Source organism: Oncorhynchus nerka, linkage group LG21 (genome assembly GCF_034236695.1).
Source record: "Oncorhynchus nerka isolate Pitt River linkage group LG21, Oner_Uvic_2.0, whole genome shotgun sequence".
In the NCBI taxonomy this organism is placed as follows: domain Eukaryota; kingdom Metazoa; phylum Chordata; class Actinopteri; order Salmoniformes; family Salmonidae; genus Oncorhynchus; species Oncorhynchus nerka.
In genome coordinates this window covers 17,701,205-17,712,424 of record NC_088416.1, presented here as the reverse complement: position 1 = coordinate 17,712,424, position 11,220 = coordinate 17,701,205, and the positions used below count along the sequence as shown (strand labels likewise).

General features: G+C 41.8%; 1 pseudogene; it reads left to right on the top strand.

Annotated features, from left to right (window-relative positions):
- Positions 1-2,112: 2,112 nt before the first annotated feature.
- LOC115103987 (calmodulin-regulated spectrin-associated protein 3-like) overlaps positions 2,113-11,220 on the top strand; it is a 37,984-nt pseudogene continuing 28,876 nt past the window's right edge.

Genomic DNA, 11,220 nt, shown 5'->3' with positions numbered 1-11,220 from the left:
CCTTAACCAAAGAGCGCCTTCAACATACAAAGATCTACTAGTAGTGTATCCTAGCAGCGCTTCCTATTCTTTTTTTCAACAAATGCTCCTTCTTGATGTAGTGATGCATTAAAGCAAAACTAGCATTGGCAACAAGGTGGCACTTTCTACAGTTGAAATCACTGTTTGCTACAGTATTGTATTTTTATGGATCCCCATTAGCGCAGCTACTCTTCCTGGGCTCCAGCAAAATTAAGGCAGTTCATACAATTTTAAAAGCGAAACAATACATTCACAGATTTCACAACACACTGTGTGCTCTCATGCCCCTACTCCACCACTACCACCCTACACTTGCACATATTTTTGAGTCTGTTGTATGTCTTGCCATTGCGATTATTTCAACCTGCATGACATTTGAGTCTGTTCACAATGGTTCTATGAAATTGATGTGTAAACTGCTGACAACTCTCACTGTAAGTCCAACACCATGACTGACAGAGTCTGTGCAGCAGTGCTTTGCTGCAGAAAGAGGAGCTTACTTCCCTAGAAAAACAGAGGGAGTAGTTACGCTGGGTGAATAGGGAATATTTCATTGATACTGGAGCTTGGAGTTTTAGTAAGCAACAAGAGCCATATTTTACAGCCTTGTCATGCTCCCTGGCTTATTGTTTTTGATTAAAAACTGTTTAGCACTCACTCTAGCTGGCATTCAAAAATTCTTAGGAATTAGGGAAAAAAAATCATCATATCCAAGACTGGATCTGAGCAGTATGTTGTGAATTGTAGCCAAAAGTTATATAATTTAAACTTCCACCTAAACTAACCCTTAAACCAGTTTTTTACTGATTAGTTTTGTATTGTTATGAAGGGAAATGAATAACCCTAGAACGGAAAAAGAAATAGACCTAGCATTCTCTTCCATCTTCTGTTTTCAGTGATCAATTAGTTATTCAGAGAAGGGAATACACCTGGAATGGAAAATAATAGGCCTTAGCATTCTTCTCTTTCATAATTAGATCAAAATAGTTGATCCTCACAGGTTATGTCCCAAATGACACCCTTTTACATACATAGTGTTTTACTTTTGATCAGAGCCTTATGGGCCCTGGTTGAAAGTAGTGCACTTATGTCCCAAATGACACCCTTTTACATACATAGTGTTTTACTTTTGATCAGAGCCTTATGGGCCCTGGTTGAAAGTAGTGCACTATATAAGGAATAGAGTACCATTTGGGACGCTAGTGTTTTACTTTTGATCAGAGCCTTATGGGCCCTGGTTGAAAGTAGTGCACTATATAAGGAATAGAGTACCATTTGGGACGCAACCAATGTTACTGCTGAGGGACGCTGAAAGAGCTCTTGGAACTTTCAAGGCCGTGATGTGATTGGGAGATCTGTGTGCCTGCTGAGAATTCGGTGTTTCCTGTGTGGTTTGCAAAGCTTGAGCGTTGACTGGAAAGTGTAAAGAGAAGAAATTAAGGCCTAGTCTCCTACTTCACATGTTTATTTTAGTACAATTTGATGGTTTGTGGCAGTCCATGTGTTTTATTTTGATAGAAGTTGCTTATAATTTGATGGGCTACTTTTTGTTCAACACCCCACAGAGTAGGCCTACTTGCATTATAATTTATCGCACCTAGGCCATTTATGCACTTGTTTAATTAAAACGTAAAAGCCTATACATGGCATATAATTCTCAAAATGCATCGTTGGTGTTTTCTTTTATCTGTATGGTATGTTTCATGGTCAGAGGACAATATTTGGAGACAAGTGTATGAAAACCTCCTGTAGGCTACTTGCTCAACTCAACACGGCAAGTTTCACCAACCTAATGCACCTGTCTCGAGAGCTGTCATCATACCTGCTGGTCGCGTTCACACGACCAAGATCCCGCCCCTTCACTCTTCCTCAAACACGATTGGCCAGTCGGCTGAGTGAATGATGCCATTGTGGAGCACCTGGAAATCAGTCATCGGCCCGGCTCTAGCCTACTGTAGAGCGCTAACCAAACGTTAGCAATGGGGACGGCGAAACGGAAAATAATACGCCTTTAAAAAAAATATATATATATATATATATATATATATATTATATATATGAATACAATTTATAACCCGATGTGTTGGGGGCTTCTGTATGGCTTTAAGACTGCGCGCACCTTCATTTTATGACCATTTATTTTGGTCTGGAATCAGGAGAGAAACGGGAGTTGACACTATGAGCTGGGGCCCATAGTGTCAGGATAGTTCCTGAGAAAACGCTTACCCACATCCGTGTGCCTCAGCCCCAGTGTTATGAAATAGGATGAATAAAACAATGAATGCTTGATTTGAAGCTTCTTTCGCCACCAACTATTTTTCTAGGTCTCTATCCCCCTCCCATTATCACGGCCTGTCTGCGGACTTGCTATGGTGGACTCCGACGCGACGAGGAAGACTTTTGTAGTCCCGGACATAAAACCTTTGGATCTGTATGATTGTACCAGGGCAAAAATATGCGCAAGTGTGGGATGGCTCTTGGCTAAATCTTACGGCAATGCAGGTATGTGGCTTAGGCTATTGTGGCCAAACGTTTATATCGTGTTCTGTTTTTCCTACATCCCCTCCCTCCTATGTAATCCAGCGTTGTTCCCTGACTGTCAGTGTATTGAAAAGCGTGTGCGTGAAGGTGAACTGACTGCGCGTTGTGTAAACTCTGCGATTTTGGGCACACAAAGAGTAATAGCCCAAAGTACATGAGCGGTGGGACAGAGAGCGTGTGTGGTATGTAAGTCCTACTCTGTACCCCATTTAACACGAATAGCGGTCCTTCCTCAGATTCCCAGGTGTTCTACCTAAATATTGTATAACTTCTAAAATATATTATTAACAACATCCTAAAAACAGAGGCACTTTTGTTTGGATCACAGCAGCCTATTTGATCTACAGTAGTTGACTTAAGCCGATTTAAGATCCAGCTCGCTGCTTGCCAAATTCGACTGGTGCATTGAGCCACCAATTCAATTCAGCCACCAATTGTTCAAGTTCTCCCACTTAAAAAGATGAGGCCTGTAATTTTCATCATAGGTACACTTCAACTATGACAGACAAAATGAGGGAAAAAAATCCAGAAAATCACATTGTAGGATTTTTAATGAATTTATTTGCAAATTATGGTGGAAAATAAGTATTTGGTCACCTACAAACAAGCAAGATTTCTGGCTCTCACAGACCTGTAACTTCTTATTTAAGAGGCTCCTCTGTCCTCCACTCGTTACCTGTATTAATGCCACTGGTTGAACTTGTTATCAGTATAAAAGACACCTGTCCACAACCTCAAACAGTCACACTCCAAACTCCACTATGGCCAAGACCAAAGAGCTGTCAAAGGACACCAGAAACAAAATTGTAGACCTGCACCAGGCTGTGACGACTGAATCTGCAATAGGTAAGCAGCTTGGTTTGTAGAAATCAACTGTGGGAGCAATTATTAGGAAATGGAAGACATACAAGACCACTGATAATATCCCTCGATCTGGGGCTCCACGCAAGATCTCACCTCGTGGGGTCAAAATGATCACAAGAACGGTGAGCAAAAATCCCAGAACCACACGGGGGGACCTAGGGAATGACCTGCAGAGAGCTGGGACCAAAGTAACAAAGCCTACCATCAGTAACACACTACGCCGCCAGGGACTCAAATCCTGCAGTGCCATACTTGTCCCCCCTGCTTAAGCCAGTACATGTCCAAGCCCGTCTGAAGTTTTTTAAATTTTTATAATATGTTTATTATTTTACAATAAAAAATCTAATAAAAAAGACAGCAATACTAACAATGACATTCATTGTACTGTTGAATGGGATGGCCAATTTAGAGGACAAAACTTAACTCACTTACACAAAATAAAACAAAATCCTATTAGGTGGTACATGTATATGAAGACAGCATATAGTCATTACAAGCAGTGTAGTTAAGCCAAAAATAAATGTTGAGTGGAGTACAGCACAGAGTAGCAGCAGATCGTCAACCCAGTTATGAAGCGGGACTAGACCATTTATCCAGTATCGGCTGCCATATTTTGTAAAACATTGGACTTCTATTGGTGGTATTGTATCGAATCTTTTCCATATGTATTACATTCCCTAAATCCCGTAACCACATTTCAAAGGTAGGTACAGTCTCCAGTTTCCAAAATTGCAATATGAGCCTTTTGGCTAATAGAGTACAAAGAGAGACAGCTTTCCCTTCGTGGTTATTCCCATCAACTGTACCAAACAGAGCAGTCAATGGGTCTGGGGCTAGAACTCTATCAAAGGCTCTAGATAAATAATCAAAAATGAGAGCCCAGTAAACATGTAACTTAGGACATGTCCAGAATAAGTGGGTCAACGTCCCCTCATCCTGCTTGCACCTCTCACACAGTGGTGAGGTGTCCGGGAATATTTTATGCAGTTTTACTTTTGAGTAATGTAACCTGTGTATCACCTTAAACTGTACAAGGTTGTGTACACCGAACTGTGGTTTATATTCCTGAGAGCTTCTACCCAGTCCTCATCTGAGATTTCTGACCCAAGTTCTTGTTCCCAAGCCCTTTTAATGGTGTCTGTGGATACCTCTATGTGGGCCTGTAGCACATCATACATGGGATATGTGTCCTTACGAAATTCCTGATTTGGAGGTATCTGAAAAAAATGTGTTGTTGGCATGTTGAACTTTCCCTGTAATTGTTGAAATGAAGCTAACTGACCATCTATGTATAGATTACCAATTGTTGTGAGCCCCTTCTCCCTCCACTGTGAAAACACCACATCATCCAATGCGGGGTGGAAAGCATGATTCAGGCAAATCGGGCTGTCAATGTATACAGTGGGTATGTTAAGAAAATACCTAATCTGTTTCCAGATCCTAAGCATATGACAAATGACTGGGTTAGAGTCATAAGTTGATTTTTTTCACATATGATGGGCTATTAACAAGTGCAGGGAGTGAGGAACGTTGACAGGAGGCCTGCTCAATCAAAAGCCATGCAGGCATATCCTTCTGTCTCATCGCAGGTAAGCTTTCCCTCCAGAAAGACACAATGTTCAGATTAGCAGCCCAATAATACAGTTTAAAGTGAGGAAGGCCAAAGCCCCCCTCTATTTTGTACTTGCATAAATGCTTCTTTGAAATTCTGGCTGCCTTGTTATCCCATAAAAATTGAGTTACTATTGAATCCAGTTTCTTAAAATAGCTTTGTAGACATTGGAAGAGGTAAAGAAACCTGGGTAGGACAACCATTTTTAATAGCGTTTATACGACCAACCAAGGAGATAGGCAGAGTTTTCCAAAAATCTATATTTTGTTTAAGCTGATATTTTCATGTCCCAATTCGCTATCAATAGCTGATCAAGGTCTCCTGTCACTACAATGCCAAGGCTTGTGAACTTGTCCATCACTGTTCTAAACGGGGTACATTGCAGAAATTGCATATCCACAGGCCGTGATATTGGCATCAACTCACTTTTTTTTCCAGTATATCTTGTAGCCAGAGAAGGAGCCAAATGTGTTTATCAAGTTAAGTAAGGGTGGAATAGAAGTTTTAGGTTTGGACAAAAACAAAAGAACATCGTCTGCATATAGGGAAATTTTGTGTTGTGTGTCCTTATTTTAACAGAAGCTTGGCAAGGTCGATGAAGACGGCTGCACAGTACTGTCTTTTATCGATGGCGGTTATGATGTCGTTTAGTACCTTGAGTGTGGCTGAGGTGCACCCGTGACCGGCTCGGAAACCAGATTGCATAGCGGAGAAGGTACGGTGGGATTCGAGATGGTCAGTGACCTGTTTGTTGACTTGGCTTTCGAAGACCTTAGATAGGCAGGGCAGAATGGATATAGGTCAACATTAGATCATTCAGAGATCCTCACTGAACTTCTGGAGAGAGTTTGCTGCACTGAAAGTAAAAGGGGCTGAATAATTTTGCACGTCCAATTTTTCAGTTTTTGATTTGTTAAAAAAGTTTGAAATAGCCAATAAATGTCGTTCCACTTCATGATTGTGTCCCACTTGTTGTTGATTCTTCACAAAAAAAATACAGTTTTATATCTTTGTTTGAAGCCTGAAATGTGGCAAAAGGTCGCAAAGTTCAAGGGGGCCGAATACTTTCGCAAGGCACTGTATGTTTTCAATCGGTTTGCCAATATCTTTGTCGACACCTTGTTTTCTATGTGGAGTAACGACACGGGGCGATAAGACGACATCTCCGTGGAATCTCTATCTTTTTTCAAGATCAGTGCTATTGTAGCCTCATACAGTGTTTGCGGGAGTTTGGCATTTTCTTTGGATTGTTTAAACATTCGCAACATAAGTGGAGCTAGACTGGCGCAGTACTTGCTGTTTGGAAATTGTGCTATCGCTGTGTTAATTTCCTCCAAAGTTATCCCTGCATCGAGTGCAGAAGCTGCCCCCCTGTCTAGTTTATGAAGTTCACATTCAGCGAGAAAGCGTTCCATAGTTTGTGGATCTGTAGCATCGCATTTTGATTGGTATAGCTCTGATTAAAACTGCGCAAAGCATTTATTAATATCCTGCGGATCTTTAACTATTTTACCCTTCTTGTCTTTTATTTTGTGAATAGCTCTAGATGCCTGTACATGCCTTAGCTGTCTTGCTAATAATTTGTGGTTTGTCACCCAGTTCAAAATAACTTTGTTGCATTCTAGCAAGTAAAGAGCCCACCCGTTTCGAAAGGATGGTAATTGTATTCATATTTTAACTTTGATCTTCTCAAGGACTGTATACGAGGAATTCGTCCTAAAAACGTTCTCCTGTTCCCCTAACTCTCTTTCAATTTCTCTTAGCCTAGTATTGGCGCGTTTCTTCCTCTCTGATGTATAAGAAATAATGTAACCTCTAATCACAGCCTTTAGAGATTCCCAAAGGGTGGAGTCGTCAACATCCCCCATGTCGTTAGTTCCGAGGAAAAAGGCAATCTGCTCCTTCAAATACTGACAAAAAGCCTCATCTTTCAGCAGGTATGCATCTAAGCGCCACGGTCGCCGACCTGTCGACATATTGTCGAGTTTCAGCATCATGGACACAGGAGAGTGGTCCGTAATTAGAATAGGGTGATAGGTAACCGACTCAGCTGCTGAAATTAGTTTGGAGTCCAACAAAAAATAGTCAATTCTGGAATATGATTTATGAACTGATGAAAAGAAAGAGTAATCCCTGTCTGTTGGGTGCGTCAGTCTCCAAATATCGACAATGTTAAGGTTTGTCATCAATGTATTTAGACAGACACTGGCATTTGATTGTTGAAGTGACCTTGATAGCTGTTTATCTAAAAGAGGATCTAACGTACAGTTAAAGTCCCCTTCAACAATAACACTTGTATCCAAGATATTTGGTATGTCCTTAAATCCCCTTTGAAAAAATAATGGATCATCGAAGTTGGGTCCATATAAATTGACCAAGGTTACTGGTTTCGAATTCATTGTACCAGCCACAATAATATACCGACCATTAGGATCTGAAATCGAGGATGAGTAAACAAACAGAATGTTTTTCCTCATCAGGATTGCTACCCCTCTTGCTTTTGCATCAAAGTTAGACTGGTATATCTGAACGATCCAGCCGACTCGTAGCTTGGCCTGAGCTGAGCGTTTAATATGAGTTTCTTGAAGAAACACTATGTCAGCACCCAGTGATTTAAGATGAGAGAGAACCTTAGCTCGCTTCACCACATGCCCTAAGCCATTACAGTTCCAGCTGACTATCTTTATTCCACCTGGTCTACTTTGTGCTCTGTCACTATGTGGCATTTCTTATTTTAGAGCAAATTGTTGCTGTCATACAAAACTCAGAAGAAAAACGTCCTGCCGTGCGGGAGCTTGTCATGCCACCTGTACTAATAATAAACGTGAACATAAAACACATACCCAATCCCCCCTCCCGTCCCTTTACTGAGTGACTTCCCCAAACGAAGCACTCCTTGGCTAACACACAAACCTTAGGGTGTCTAGACATACAGCTTGAACTAACTCGTCGTCTATAGATGCTCCGCATATACGCTAATATTAAATAACACTTAACTCTCACGTTAGGGGGTGAGTGGCGCTAAAACATGATGTGCCAAACAATGCTATATTAGCCACAACATCTCACCAATCATAAGTCCCAAATTCTGATCTTCTAATCGAAAAGCCATAGTCCGGAAATCCAAACACATTCCTGGCCTGTATTTGGTCATTTAGCCGGCTGACACAGCCGTTCTGCATCCTCAGCCAGGGAGCTTGCTTGTCAAGAACAGATCGGCCTCTTTTGGGTTGTCAAACGTACGTGTTGAGCCTTCGACTGTCACCTTAAACCGGGCTGGGAAGAGGAATCCATATCGGATGTTAGCCGCCCTGCATTTGTTGCGTACCTCATCATAGTCTTTCCGTTGGTTCCTCACCTCCAAGGTAAGATCTGGGTTGAAAGACACCCTGGCTCCGTTGAAGTTAAGGGGGATCTTTTGACTAGCCAGCTTGAGGATGAGATCCCTGGTTTGGGGATAGTGCAGCCGTACAATGAATGGCCTTGGTGGCCCGCCCTTGGCCGGCTTCATTGCCTGAGATCTGTGTGCGCGTCGATCAGGATGGCCGTTTTGAAGTGTTCACTCCCCAGCAAGGCCGGTATCAGCTCCGAGACAAATTCAGTGGGTTTCCCTTTCTCAGTGTCCTCCTGGATGCCACATATTCGGATGTTCTGGCGTCTTGAATGCGACTCGAGCATTTCCAGTCGGGCTTTCAGGGTTTTGTTGTCGTTTTTGAACGTTGCGCACTGTTTCTCTATGTCCTGTAGCCTGGCCTTGTGATCGACTGTCGTTTGCTCAACCTCATGCACCCTTCTCTGAGTTGCCTTCACAGTTTCGGCCAAAGTCCCAATACTCTTTGAGATATCAGCCAACCTTGTGTCCACCTTCTTGCTTAGTGAGTTGATGGCAGCCAGTATGTCACTTTGCGTAGGCTCTGTGGGGGACTCTTGGAAGCTAGCCTCTTCAGCTAACTCCTCGTGGGTTGGCGACGTTGAAATTGGTTCGCTGTCTATCTCATTCAAGTTATCTTGTTTAGCGTTCCCTTTTCTGGTGCCTTTTCCCTTTGTCATATTTGTTTGAAGATATAGGTCGTGAGATGTTAAGATAAATACTCATTTGTTTCAAAATGGAGCGGAGCTCTAGCAAAGCACGTCTACTCCATAGCACACTCTCTAGCGCCCCCCATTGTCGCCCGTCTGAAGTTTTGCTAGAGAGCATTTGGATGATCCAGAAGAAGATTGGGAGAATGACTTTTTGGTAAAAACTCAACTCGTCGTGTTTGGAGGACAAAGAATGCTGAGTTGCATCCAAAGAACACCATACCTACTGTGAAGCATAGGGTGGAAACATCATGCTTTGGGGCTGTTTTTCTGCAAAGGGACCAGGACGACTGATCCGTGTAAAGGAAAGAATGAATGGGGCCATATATCGTGAGATTTTGAGTGAAAACCTCCTTCCATCAGCAAGGGCATTGAAGATGAAACGTGGCTGGGTCTTTCAGCATGACAATGATCCCAAACACACCACCCGGGCAACGAAGGAGTGGTTTCGTAAGAAGCATATCAAGGTCCTGGAGTGGCCTAGCCAGTCTCCAGATCTCAACCCCATAGAAAATCTTTGGAGGGAGTTGAAAGTTCGTGTTGCCCACTAACAGCCCCAAAACATCACTGCTCTAGAGGAGATCTGCATGGAGGAATGGGCCAAAATACCAGCAACAGTGTGTGAAAACCTTGTGAAGATTTACAGAAAATGTTTGACCTCTGTCATTGCCAACAAAGGGTATATAACGAAGTATTGAGATAAACTTTTGTTATTGACCAAATACTTATTTTCCACCATAATTTTTTTTCAAATTTTCTCTGTCATAGTTGAAGTGTACCTATGATGAAAATTACAGGCCTCTCTCATCTTTTTAAGTGTGAGAACTTGCACAATTGGTGGCTGACTAAATACTTTTTTACCCCACTGTATATCAATCTACTATCCACCATAGTACAAAAGTTGACCTATTCCGTGTGAGAAAGTAATATTCCAAACATATTCTTGGACAGTTGTGGGATGCGATAGATCCCAAATTAGTACTACCACTACCATCCCTAAAACTTGTAACTTTTTTTTAAGCATTGAGGCTGATGCAACAGGTCAGAATGTTTCGCTTAAAATGTTGATAAACTATTAGGCTATTTCTTCACATAAGCGCAGCAATGCGCACATGGCAGTAGGCTATAAGGGCAAATGTTCCATAATGCAATCAATTAGCAGGAAAACACCATTCACAAAAGGGACTGCAAATGTGATTATGCATGTTATGCTTTATTATAAAGGTGCATTTTTATGGTGCAAATTATTTTCCCCAAACTTGAAATCATGTCAGTTAAGCTGTTGTAAAGCAGATGAATGTGCTTAATTTAAGAAGTTATTTGGTCACTTTTTAGTTCTGATACAAACCTTAATAAAACATATAGACCAATGGATGTGCGACTATGATTTGAAAAATGTGCCAAAAAATAGGCGTGCTGTTTCTTGCCTTACTGCACACAAGCTGGGCATCATTCATAAGTGATAATATATCATTCACAAGTGATAGGCTAATGTTGTCACCCATCAGACTGTTCTTGATTTAATCTAGTCTTTACATATACTAAATAATATATGTGAAATTTGTTTTGATTTAGAATGGACCTGTCATGCACCTGTCTCGAAATAGGGGCAGAGGGAAAAAAATACAGGTAGTGCACTATATAGGGAATAGGGTGTCATTTGGGACGTAACCACGGACTGACGTGGGGTTGGAAATGGAATGCACCACAGTATCGTTCCCGTGGGGGGAGAATGACACTGTCACCATGAGACCTGAACTGCTGAATGAACATTTAGACAGGGAAATGGAGGGAGGAGTTGATACAAGCCCCCAGAAAATATCAAATTGTAACCAGTGTATCGTGCCTATATCTGTAACCTTATGACTCCTGCAGACCCTATGATTGGCTGGCTGGATTTGCTGTGAAAAACAACACCGAGACACATGCCACACACACACACAAATGCACGACAAGCAGATGCCCAGCATTGCCTATCCATATCTAACTATGCCCATAGTACTGGCAAGGTAACTAAACGCTATACCTTCACTATACACTGCGTGTATAAAACATTAGGAACCCCTTCCTAATATTGAGTTGCACCTCCTGTTGCCCTCAGA